The sequence below is a fragment of the Podarcis melisellensis genome (genome assembly GCF_964234715.1).
Source record: "Podarcis melisellensis genome assembly, chromosome: 7".
In the NCBI taxonomy this organism is placed as follows: Eukaryota; Metazoa; Chordata; class Lepidosauria; order Squamata; family Lacertidae; genus Podarcis; species Podarcis melisellensis.
In genome coordinates, this window is record NC_138539.1 from 59,352,583 (window position 1) to 59,363,662 (window position 11,080).

The window sequence follows — 11,080 nt, forward strand, 5'->3', positions numbered from 1 at the left end:
TGCGTGCAGCGGCTGGCCTCGAGCTCGGGAAGCTGCGCGCGGCGATGTTGACGCGGGGCGCGCGAGAGCTTGGGGGCGGGGGGGCGGGAGAGAGAGAGAAAGAGTTGGCAGCACCAGGCGCTGTTACTTATTGCGCTGCGGACGCTGCCAGCAACGGCGGTGGTTGTGCGGCAGCTGCCGCCGCAGAACGTCCTCCTCAGTCAGCTGAGCTGCGTGGCGGCGTAGGGAGCCGAGGGGCGGAGCTTCGTTTCTGAAGAAGCTGAGGGCGGGGGTCCTCAGGCGCCTTCGGCAAAACGGCGTCGCTGCTGCTGCTGTTGCTGACGGCGCCGGCCCAGAGCGCTTCTGGGAGGCTGCCTTTGTGCGCCCTCTTTCCCTCCCTCCAGCCCCGTGTCACCTGTGGAAAAGGGGGCTGGATCCAGTGACGTCACTCGGAAAACTGTTAGGGAAGCCAGAGCAGGAAAGTGAGTGGGGGGGCGGCGGCGCCGCTTTAACCCATGTTTCCTTTTTGAAAGAGAAACTTAAAGTGTTTATTTCACATCAACGTTCCCATCCGGAGCACATTTTTCTCTGCAGTCAACCCTGCTGATTTTTTTTTTTAGACGTTGTTTGCTTTCAAGTATGCCTACTCACCGTCGCAACCTTATTTTAATCCCAATTTACAATCCAGTTATTACTTCCATAAGGATCCAGCAACGGGGTGGGTGGGAGACTCCTTGCCTCCCTCTCGCAGGATTTGCCAATAAATGGTATTTTAAGGAAAATCAAGATTGCTGTTCAGTGTGCTAGGTTGCTGCCAAAGGTGAATTGGTTCTTTAAAAAATTTTTAAAGATTTTATTGGTTTACGAAAGTACATGCATTGTCTCCTTTTCAGCTTGTAAAGTATTTTCTACAAATCAGTTACATTTGATATGAGACATTAGTTTTGTACTCATTATGTGGTCAGGGAAGAAGAGAGAGGAGGGGCAGGGAAACTTATTTATATAGTGAACATGGTGCGGGGAGGGGTCAGAATTGGTTCTGTTCTCTTAACAAAGGATGAGCCCCAAAGGAAAAGGAAGATAGCTTGGGTTTATTGTTACTTTATTTTTCTCCTCCCACAGAAGAAAACAAAAACACAAAATCCAAGTTAAGATGGGATCTCAAAAGATGGCCTGATATCAACGATTAAGCAATCTTTTCAGTTGTTTACAAATTCAATACTAGGCAAAAGATGATGATGTCACAGTCTTAAAATATATGTTTAGTATTATTACTTTTGATTCATTAGCCCTAAGGTCCTAGGATGGGTCACAACAATCTAAAACACAATATTACAAAGTTTAAAACAAATAACAGAGTGGGTCCCAATGATATCCATATAAAATAAAAATAACAGCTAAAAACCTAGAAAACTCATTAATATATTTTTCAAAATATAAATGAATAAATCATACAACACACTTCAGTTGGATAAGCACCATTCTGTGGGAGTGCAGTATAAAGCACTGTGATACAGATAATCACTACCTCCGGTGTGGGCTAATTTTAAGATCCAAGTCCAATCCTTCAGTTATGAGTAATAGAGAAACATATTTTCTCACAGGTACTGCTTTCCACAGCTAGAAAATGTCATCCCTCTCCATTTGGATACTTGCCTTTTATTGCACATTCAGTGAAAGGCAAAATCTGAAATGCTTGCATAAGTCATTTTAAAACATGGGCCAAAGAAGGGAAACCAGCCAGGCCTCTTTAAGTCATGGTTCCTATAGGGAGAACTACTTGTCATGCTGGGTTTGTTACTTTATTGATCTCAATCTCAACTAGACCTGTTCTGGTGAACTGTGGGATGATGTGGTAAAGGTAAAGGTAAAGGCACCCCTGCCCGTACGGGCCAGTCTTGACAGACTCTGGGGTTGTGCGCCCATCTCACTCAAGAGGCCAGGGGCCAGCGCTGTCCGGAGACACTTCCGGGTCATGTGGCCAGCGTGACATCGCTGCTCTGGCGAGCCAGAGCCGCACACGGAAACGCCGTTTACCTTCCCGCTGGTAAGCGGTCCCTATTTATCTACTTGCACCCGGAGGTGCTTTCGAACTGCTAGGTTGGCAGGCGCTGGGACCGAGCAGCGGGAGCGCACCCCGCCGCAGGGATTCGAACCGCCGACCTTTCGATCGGCAAGTCCTAGGCGCTGAGGCTTTAACCCACAGCGCCACCTGCGTCCCTGGGGTACACCTTGCTTAAAGCAAATATAATAATAAAGCTCTCTCACTTTCTGGAAGAAGCTCCTTTGTACTCAGGTGCACCTCTGGAAGGCTGGAACGCATTTCAGAGGGATGCATGTTTGTGGAACGATATCAGGATGATAACATTTCAGATGTAGACATGCTAGCTCTTCCAAAGTGTTCCTTTGGTAAAGTGCAGAACTCAGCTGGCCTGTGTTACTTTCTGTTGATTTGCAGCCTCTCAAAGCCAAGATACAAGAAAGCCTCTCTTATCCCAACCCAACATAAGCTGTAGCCCTGTTTGATCATCCAAACACTAAAAGGAGGTTTGTGAACACTCAGGCCTCTGCTAGCACACCTTTTTTTGGGGGGGAGGGGAGGATATGCAAAGTAAGGACTGAAAATAATTTGCCAATTGTACTTAGGGAGCAATCATCCTGAAGTATCATGTTCTGATAATAACGTCTTGGGGGGGAGGGGAGGGGAGCAACAATTCAGCTGGCTCCAATTAGATAACAATTATGTAAGAGAGGTTAGTTTGAGGCCTTTTAAACAGAGCAGACACACCAACAACCCTCTCCTCACTGTCAAAACACCATGATTTTGTGCATTTAGGATATGTCCATTTTGGATATTGTGTGTATACATGGGGTGTGTGCTGTTCTGTTTTTTGTTGTTGTTTTTTTAATGTGGTGAGATACTGCATTGATTTGTGTTTTGAAACTGGAAATGCTTAGCCTAGTCTTCTATGCATTCACTACACCAAATTGTAATTGTCTTTAGGGATATTTTTCACTATAAAACTTTTTCTGTGTAGCCTTTCACCCTCAGAATCCTAAAACATATATGGAAAAATGAATCAGTAAAATATTGACATCAGTTACGCTAAAAACTGGGATGTATGGCCTGGGAATGCCTGAGCAAATAGGTAAGTTTTTAAGGCCTACAAGAAGCCCGTAACAGTTGGTGCCTGCCTCTTCTTCAACAGGGAGGTCACGCCATAGGGTAGACACTGCCCCAGAGAAGGAACTTTTCTATACTATCATACAATGAACACCATACAATGAACACTCTGCAGATCTGAGTGCTAGGGCAGGTATATACAGGAGAAGGCATTTTCTTAGGTAACCTGGTGAACTATTTGGTCTTTATAACTGATAAAAGAACCTTAAACTGGTCTCAGTAACAAACTAGCAGCCACTGCAGTTCTTTAAGTATATGGGTTATATGCATACGGTAGAAACGCCCACTGAGCAACACAGCTGTCGTATTCTGCGCTAGCTGCAGCTTCCAGACCAATCTTAAGGGCAACCACAAATAAAGTACATTACAATAGTTCAGTTTACCCTCTCCAGAAACAACAATAGACACTTCTAGCCACTGAAGTCACTTGACCTTCAGTGACAACAATGGAAATAGGAGCACTCCAAACTATGTACCTGTTTCTTCAGCAGAAGTACAACCCTGTTTAAATCAGGTGCAGTTCTGGATCCAGGCCTCTTGGCCCAGATGTTTGAGAAAAATAGAGCTGAACATCATCAGCATATTGATGACACTTTGCTTCAATTCTCATAATGACCACTCCCAATGGTTTCATGCGGCTGTTAGGTAGTATTGGGGACAAAATAGTGCCTTGTGGCCCCACATAGGATAACTACCAGGGGCCAAGACATAATTCCCAAATGCTGTTCTCTAGAACCAGCCTCCTAGGTAAGTATCAAAAGCAAATGCAAGACTGAGTGTTTCCTCTCTCCCGTTCCCATTCCTCTTGCATTGGCAACAGTCCAGTATCCATTTGGGAAGAACAGCCACAGAGAGAGTATAGATCTATGGGAAATACTGGTGTCCTAGTCCCAGAGTGCAGCAACACCTCTACTCAGACACTTCTGTCAGCAGGTGGTACAATAAGCCAGTTAGAACTACCAGGAACTGCAGGGTGTTGTTGTTAATTCTTCTCCCCCACTGCTGTTCCTCTTACCACCAGTGGTCACAGTCGAGTGTCCATTCATGGACAGCAGCTGCACAGATTACAAAAGAGGTGGATCAGTCAAGGTGGTCCAGACCAGAACATAAGAAGAAGAGGCAAATGGATCATCTAATTCAGCTTCCTGTTCTCTCAGTGGTTGATCAGATGCCTGTGGGGAACCAGCAAGCAGAGCCTGAACACAAGTGCATTCTCTCCGCCAGCAGTTTTCACCAACTGGTATTCAGAATGATACTGCCTCTAGCCTGCCTATAGAGGCACTTGCATGTTTCATAGATAATCTATTCTAAAGCAAAATGATAAACCATATGGAATGCTGAAGCCCCCATTGCCTGATTTGTAGTGGTAACCAACTTTCACGTTAGTGACCACTTAAGCAGTGATGAGGAAATTGTGGCTCTCCAGATGTTGGCTGGTGATGATTGGAGTTTGAGTCCAATAACATAGAGAGGGAAATGGTACCTATCCCAGGCAGAAAGCAAAGCTGACATTGTCTCTCACCAAGAAAGTCTATCCCAGCTTACATCCCATCTATCATAGCACAGTTTGTCATTCCTCCCAGATCGGAGAAGCAGGGTGTTCCTTAGGCTCAGCAGAACAAAATCCCAACCACAGTTTAAATAACATTTTTTCCATCTGAAAAATGCTTCAGGTGTTCTGATATGCTTAATATTCTGTTAAAAAGGAAAAGGCAAGTCCTTTTGTGTAATGCCAAAGTTCTTTTGTTTCAAATGAGCATGCCTGGTCATGTGTTTAGGACATACTGTATAGAGTTCTGAATATTCCACTCTGCCCCCTAGATTACAGAAACCCAGGCACTAAATTTACCTACTGTAACTGCCAAAAACCTATTCAAGAGGAGGGCAGGCTATGTGCTTCTTTCTCTCATTATGCTTAGTAGGGAGAAGGGAATGTGCACCACACCTTCTGAAGAGCAACACTTCAACTGTTGTGAAAACTCTGTCAAAGATGCCTGGCGATCACAGATGGCGAGTCAGCTAGAAGTTAGGCAGGGTCTCACACATCTGTAAACAACCCTTTTGGCTCACCCTACAAGCTACATTCTCACTCAAACCCTTTCAACTTTCAAAGTGTACAATTTAAACAACTTTCCAGTACGGGATTGGCTTTGGTAGAATCATGTGCCTTGGTACATTATGCAAGATATTCTCCCTTCACTGCACAAGTACAATGCCAGCTTTGTGGCATGTCAGTGCAACAACACTGCATATTCCCAGCAACGATTATATTCACTCCTCACACCTTGTCAACAGATAGAGGGGTAACAGTCAAGCTGGGGCTTGTGCATATGATCATTTGTGTTGGGTCACTGTGCCCTGCTTTTGGGACCAGATTGCATGAGGCCCTGGTGTTCATTACTCTGCCATAGCAGGTGGAAGTGGCATTGGTGAAAGGAGGATATTCTAAAGTGGGGATGGAGATCAGCTTCCCATCATTGCTGACCACTGGCCATGCTGTCTGTGGATGATGGGAATTGTAGTCCAAGAACATCTAGTGTGCCACGGGTTTCCCACTCCTGTTATAAAAACTGGAATACCAGTGGTTCTGTAGCCCAGATTTTTCCCATGATTATAACATGGTTCAAAAATAGGGTTCCCACTTACCCCTACTTCCACATCACCCCCATTGCGGCTCCTAACCTTTAACAACAGCCTGACAAACATGGATTTAACAAGAGAAGTTTCTCCAACTACTTTTCTTCCTGCCAGAAAAAGCTGCGGCAGTGACATTTTTATGGGCAAGGGTTCTAATCAAGACAAAACCACCATCCAATGCAGATTTTGAGCCCTAACTCCTTAAGCTGGAAATTCTGCAGCCTTCATCTTAAAAATCTTGATCGTTGTTGGACTCCAGCGGCATCACACCAAAGTTCAAATTCCCTTTGACACAAAGTTCACTGGGTGACCTTGAGCCAGTTACCATCTCTCAGATTAACCTTCCTCACATGATTGCTGTGAGGGTAAGATAGGGCTGGGAAGAGAACAACAAATGCTCCTTGAAAAGGCAGCATAAAATATAAATCTAATAAAGAAATACTTCTGAGATTGAAAACTTTAACTCAGGAGCTCTGAGCTCTGAAAAATGGGATTGTGAATACATAAAATAACAAGTGAAAGTTTCCAAAAGGCAAACCATACAATTATCAGCTCTTAACCTTTTTTCTCTAATATGCTCAAGCAGTCTGTTGCGCTAGACTGCCAGCAATTATAACTTGGGGAGAGAGACAAAAGGAACAAGCAATTTGATGTATAATGGTTATGTGTTTTTGATGTGCTTTTATTCAGGACCACATCTGAATGGGCCCATATTCCAAAGACACATATGAAGCTGTCATTTCACTGATCTCTGCATGAGCATGTGCATATGCCAAACAGCAGTGTGGCAAGGAAGTTGTCGACAGAAATAAAGCAAAGGCCATTAAAAATGACACTGGTATACCTTTACGCAAAAATCAAACTATTTCTCCAGGTGCATTATGTAAAGGTTCAATGCTATTCTAAAATATGTACAGTTAATGGCAGCCTAGCACCTGCATGCTTCAATACTTTTATTGTCATGCAAGAGCATTAAGGACAGTATTGCTTTCATGCAGAATAAAAGACCCCCTCTCTTAGAGATATTAGACTATTTTAACTAGGCTGCAAAAAATATATTAAGAGCCTCTAATGAGCAGAGGGTTACTTCCCCCTCCCCTTCTTGCAAATTTGAAGGACAGGGATGAAAGTATTTCTTAACACACTGTTGGGCTTCTTTTTAATGTTATCTAGAGCAAAGTAAGAAAAGAATACGTACAAAGAGCTCACAATGCCATAATTTTAATAGAAATTGAAAATCTTAGTAAATTCTTTTCAAGTTACTGTACTCCAGATTTAACAGGTTTTTTTTAATGGACGCACATCCTCATTTTTCTCCCTGGATGACACTTTCAATTTTGTCTTGTACATCCATCATTACTAGCCAGCTGATTTTCTAATTCTGATTTTCATAATGTCTCAGGAGATTCCTGCTAAGGCTACAATTCTTTTCTTCCCTACCTCAAGAACTGCAACAAGTATTGCTTCTATTATAAATAATTATTAACAGCATTTACAGATGCTGTTAACAATTATGCAAATCTCCCTCTCCCTCATGCCTAGGCAGCATGGGAAATACTTGCGAAAGATTTTGCATAACAACGTGGGAGGGAAGTAGGACCTGTGGCCCTTCAGATGTTATTCAGCTACCAACTTCTATCCATCCCAGGCAGCATGACCAATGGTCTTTTGAATCATTAAATCATTGCGTCATTAAATTCATATTCCCATTTGCAATCCAGATCTTTGCAGTTGTAGGTGCTAATTCTACACTCCTGATTTAGTGCTTCTGAAGTGTGAGACTATCCTTTCCATGACAACAATGGTCTACCGTTTTCATGAATAATTTCTTTTCATTTTCATTTTGAAGGACACATCCTCTCCTTTGCTCCTCAAGCACTATGGTTCTTCCCTTACAGCAAGACTATTTTGATTATAGGAAGACTGGGAACAGAAATTAGCTTTCGCATTTCTGCTGCTATGCAGCTGTTAAAAATACAGAAGACTGGACAATACTACTTCCGATTGCCTAGTTGGTCACTATCCTCTGCAGATAAACTTCTAAATTTTCAAGTTTCACAGGACACACATGGAAAGACAGTTACATTTTGAAGGTAAAACGTCATAAAGCAAGAAAAAATGTTTTGCATTTGCTCTCTCCATTTAAAGAGTGATCATTTTTCTGAAGGTTACGCTGTGATCTTTGAGGTGAGCTACATTTATAAATCAACATATATTTAACAATGCTGCTTCTCTTAGACCTGGCTTTGAAGTCTGCTTTTGCTTTCCCTTGCTCATCCAACAGGAAGACACACACAAACACTTAAAAGTCAACCAGCAGCCTGACCTAGAACAATAAACCCGCACCTCAGCCAAGTGACCCAGTTCTTCCATGTAATCACAAAGATTTCAGAGCTGGAAGGCAAACTGGTGAGCCCACAGAGTGAAAAATGATGCCCATTAAGAGAATTAAAAACACTGTGTTCTTTTATCTCAGTTTTCCCACTCATTCCCTGCTTCTTTCATTAGCTTGCTAAATATTTTTTAATTTTTTTTAAGTCCTGGTCTGTTCAAGAGGCTGTCCTTCTTCATTGGCGTAGCGTGGGTTGTCAGCACCCGGGGCAAGGCAAGTAATTTGTGCCCCCTAACCCGTGGATTTGCGCCCCCTAACCCTAACCCCCAGATGTTGCGCTCGGTGCGGTCGACCCCCCCTGCACCCCCCACGCTACGCCACTGTCCTTCTTTGAAGGGCTTCTTACCATAACATTTTGAAAATATTTCTGCCATCGCAAGTATCATAATCAGGATTCAAAATTCCATCCCATTCCATGCATCTGCCTAAAACAGGGAGGAGAACCATGTACACAATATTGAGATCTTTGGAGGAAAAATGGGATGTAAGTGTAACATACCGTAATTATCATCGAAGGCTGCTGACAAGATTTTCTAAGCACAGTAAATAAAAATGAGATTCATGAGGTAATGTTAATTTTGAGTAGCTATATCGGAGTGGGGAAACGGACCAGTTGTTTAATTTCAATGTTGCATAGAACATATTGTTTTTTAGTCTTAATAGGAAAGCTGACCAACTACAGCTGAATAGTGAGTGGAACTTGCATTACACGTCAGTTCCAAAATGCTGTGCTGTCATTCTATAATGGGTAAAGACCATCAACACATCGGATTTGCTAAACCGATCAGTGAATTGGCCCATCTGTTCTATTTTCATGCCTCTACCAGTTGCCTTGGTTTCCTCTTTTCAATAAAAACAAAAACTAAACTCTTTTATATAGAAAGTTTCTTTTCAGTGAAACCCCTGATTACATTACTGTATACAATTATCGATTTTGCCTACTAATCTGAAAATACACTCCATGTGCACATGAGATCCAGGTTTCTTTCTGGGAGCACATCCCTATCTCTTGTTTATTAATAAGTCAGGCCCAACAAAAAGCTAAGTGAATACAAAAGAATCTAGATGCTGAATGTATTTGTCCCAAACTAGGAATTATTCTTGAAAGGCAACATAAAAATAGTTATAGTGAATACTTCTTGAAATATTCAATACACAATTGATTTTCATTTCAAGATTATTGTTTTTACTCATGTGAAAGAGCTCAATGGTTATACTTCCAGTATTTCTACTGTCTCTAAATTCATGTTGTTATGCTGAGCTTGTACCAAGATTTTTCCGACTTGGTACACTTGCTTTATACCCTCCAACAATGGAATGATCTGGGCAGTTGTCCATGCTTTAGTAACATCCAGGCTTTAGTACTGTAATGTGCTATTTATGGGAATGCTTTTTAAAAGGGTTCAGAAACTTTCAACTGTTCTAGAACATGGCAGCTGAGCTGTTGTCAGGAACTCATCATTGTGAATATATTACGCTAGTTTTAAAGAAACTGTGCTATTTACAAGCCCAATTCAAGGTCTGGTTTTCACTACAGGCACCCTGAAGATCACTTATTCCTGCATGAACCTTGTATGGCAGCCAAAACAGTAATCAGGGAACCTTATTTGAATGCTTGTAGTGGTTAAGTGGGTGACCATCAGCTACTGGGCGTTTTCTGCAGTTATGCCCCACCTGTTAAACTTTGGCAGGGAGATTTGCCTGACTGTCTTCTTCAGGTGATAGGGGAAGTCCTCTCTTTTCACCTGGCTTACAATGTCTTCATCTGCTGGCTTAACTGAGTTTGTTTTTCTGGCACTACATTGATCTGGTCAATTGCTTTTATGGGTCTGCTGCTTCATTCACCATATTTCTAGTTGGACTATTTATTGTGTACTGTTATACAATATATTCTTGCGATCTCTGTGTTTGTTTGTTTTTGTATTTTTATTAAAGATTTTCTTGATTTACAGAAGTATGTGTAATGTCTCTCTCTTGTATTTTTTCCATGTAACTTCCCCCCCCCCATTATTATTATTATTATTTGTATTTTTATTGCAATCTCCGTGTTAAGTTTGGGGAAGGGCAGAAAACACAGTAAACACTTTCAGAATGAACATGTGAAGAAATCCTGTTATCTGAATTAAGTTTTAATGGAAATTGTGTGATGTGCTCTGACATTTGTAACGTAATGTACATTGAAGTGTATTTGAAGTTGGAAGGTTTCTGTCTGGTCTGATGAATGTAAGTTTTACTGTCGCTTGGGGCCTCAACTGGCAGCTGTGAGGAAGGGTTGGCATTAGAATTCTCAGTATGCAAAGTATATAAGGTTTGCATATTTTGATTGTTGGGGGCAGGTTTGGAATTTTCAGTTAGACAGTGTGGTTGGCTGGAACTGGAGGGGCCAGAAGAAGTGCTGGTCAGCAGAGGGGAGTTGGAGTTGTTGGTGCTTGTGGAGTCAGCCAGAAGAAGAAGATAGCAAAAGATGATTGGTGAAGACGAAAGACTTGGTGCTTGGTGGCCTAAGACTTGATGGATATAGCTGAAGAGACTAAGCTATCTTAGGATGAAGAAACCAGGGAGAACCTGCAGTGCTTAGAGGAGAAGTGAGAAGCAGTTTGGAGTGTAGGTCACTGTGTCTGGCAGTAGAAACACCAGAGGGATGACTACCACTTCCAGGGCACGTTCAGAAAGGCAAAGTTGCATTTCAATGGGTCAGTAAAGGATTGGGGAAAGAGGCTTCCAGCAGAGCCCTCAGTTATAGTGTTGGTGAGGCTTGACTGGGGTGGAGGGGTGGGTAGAAAGGGCAATTTTTATAGGGTAACTAGCTGCTTCCTTAAAACCACCTTAGCTTAACATTAATAGTTGAATATAAGCTGTTGGCATATAAACTGACAGTAACAAGTTAA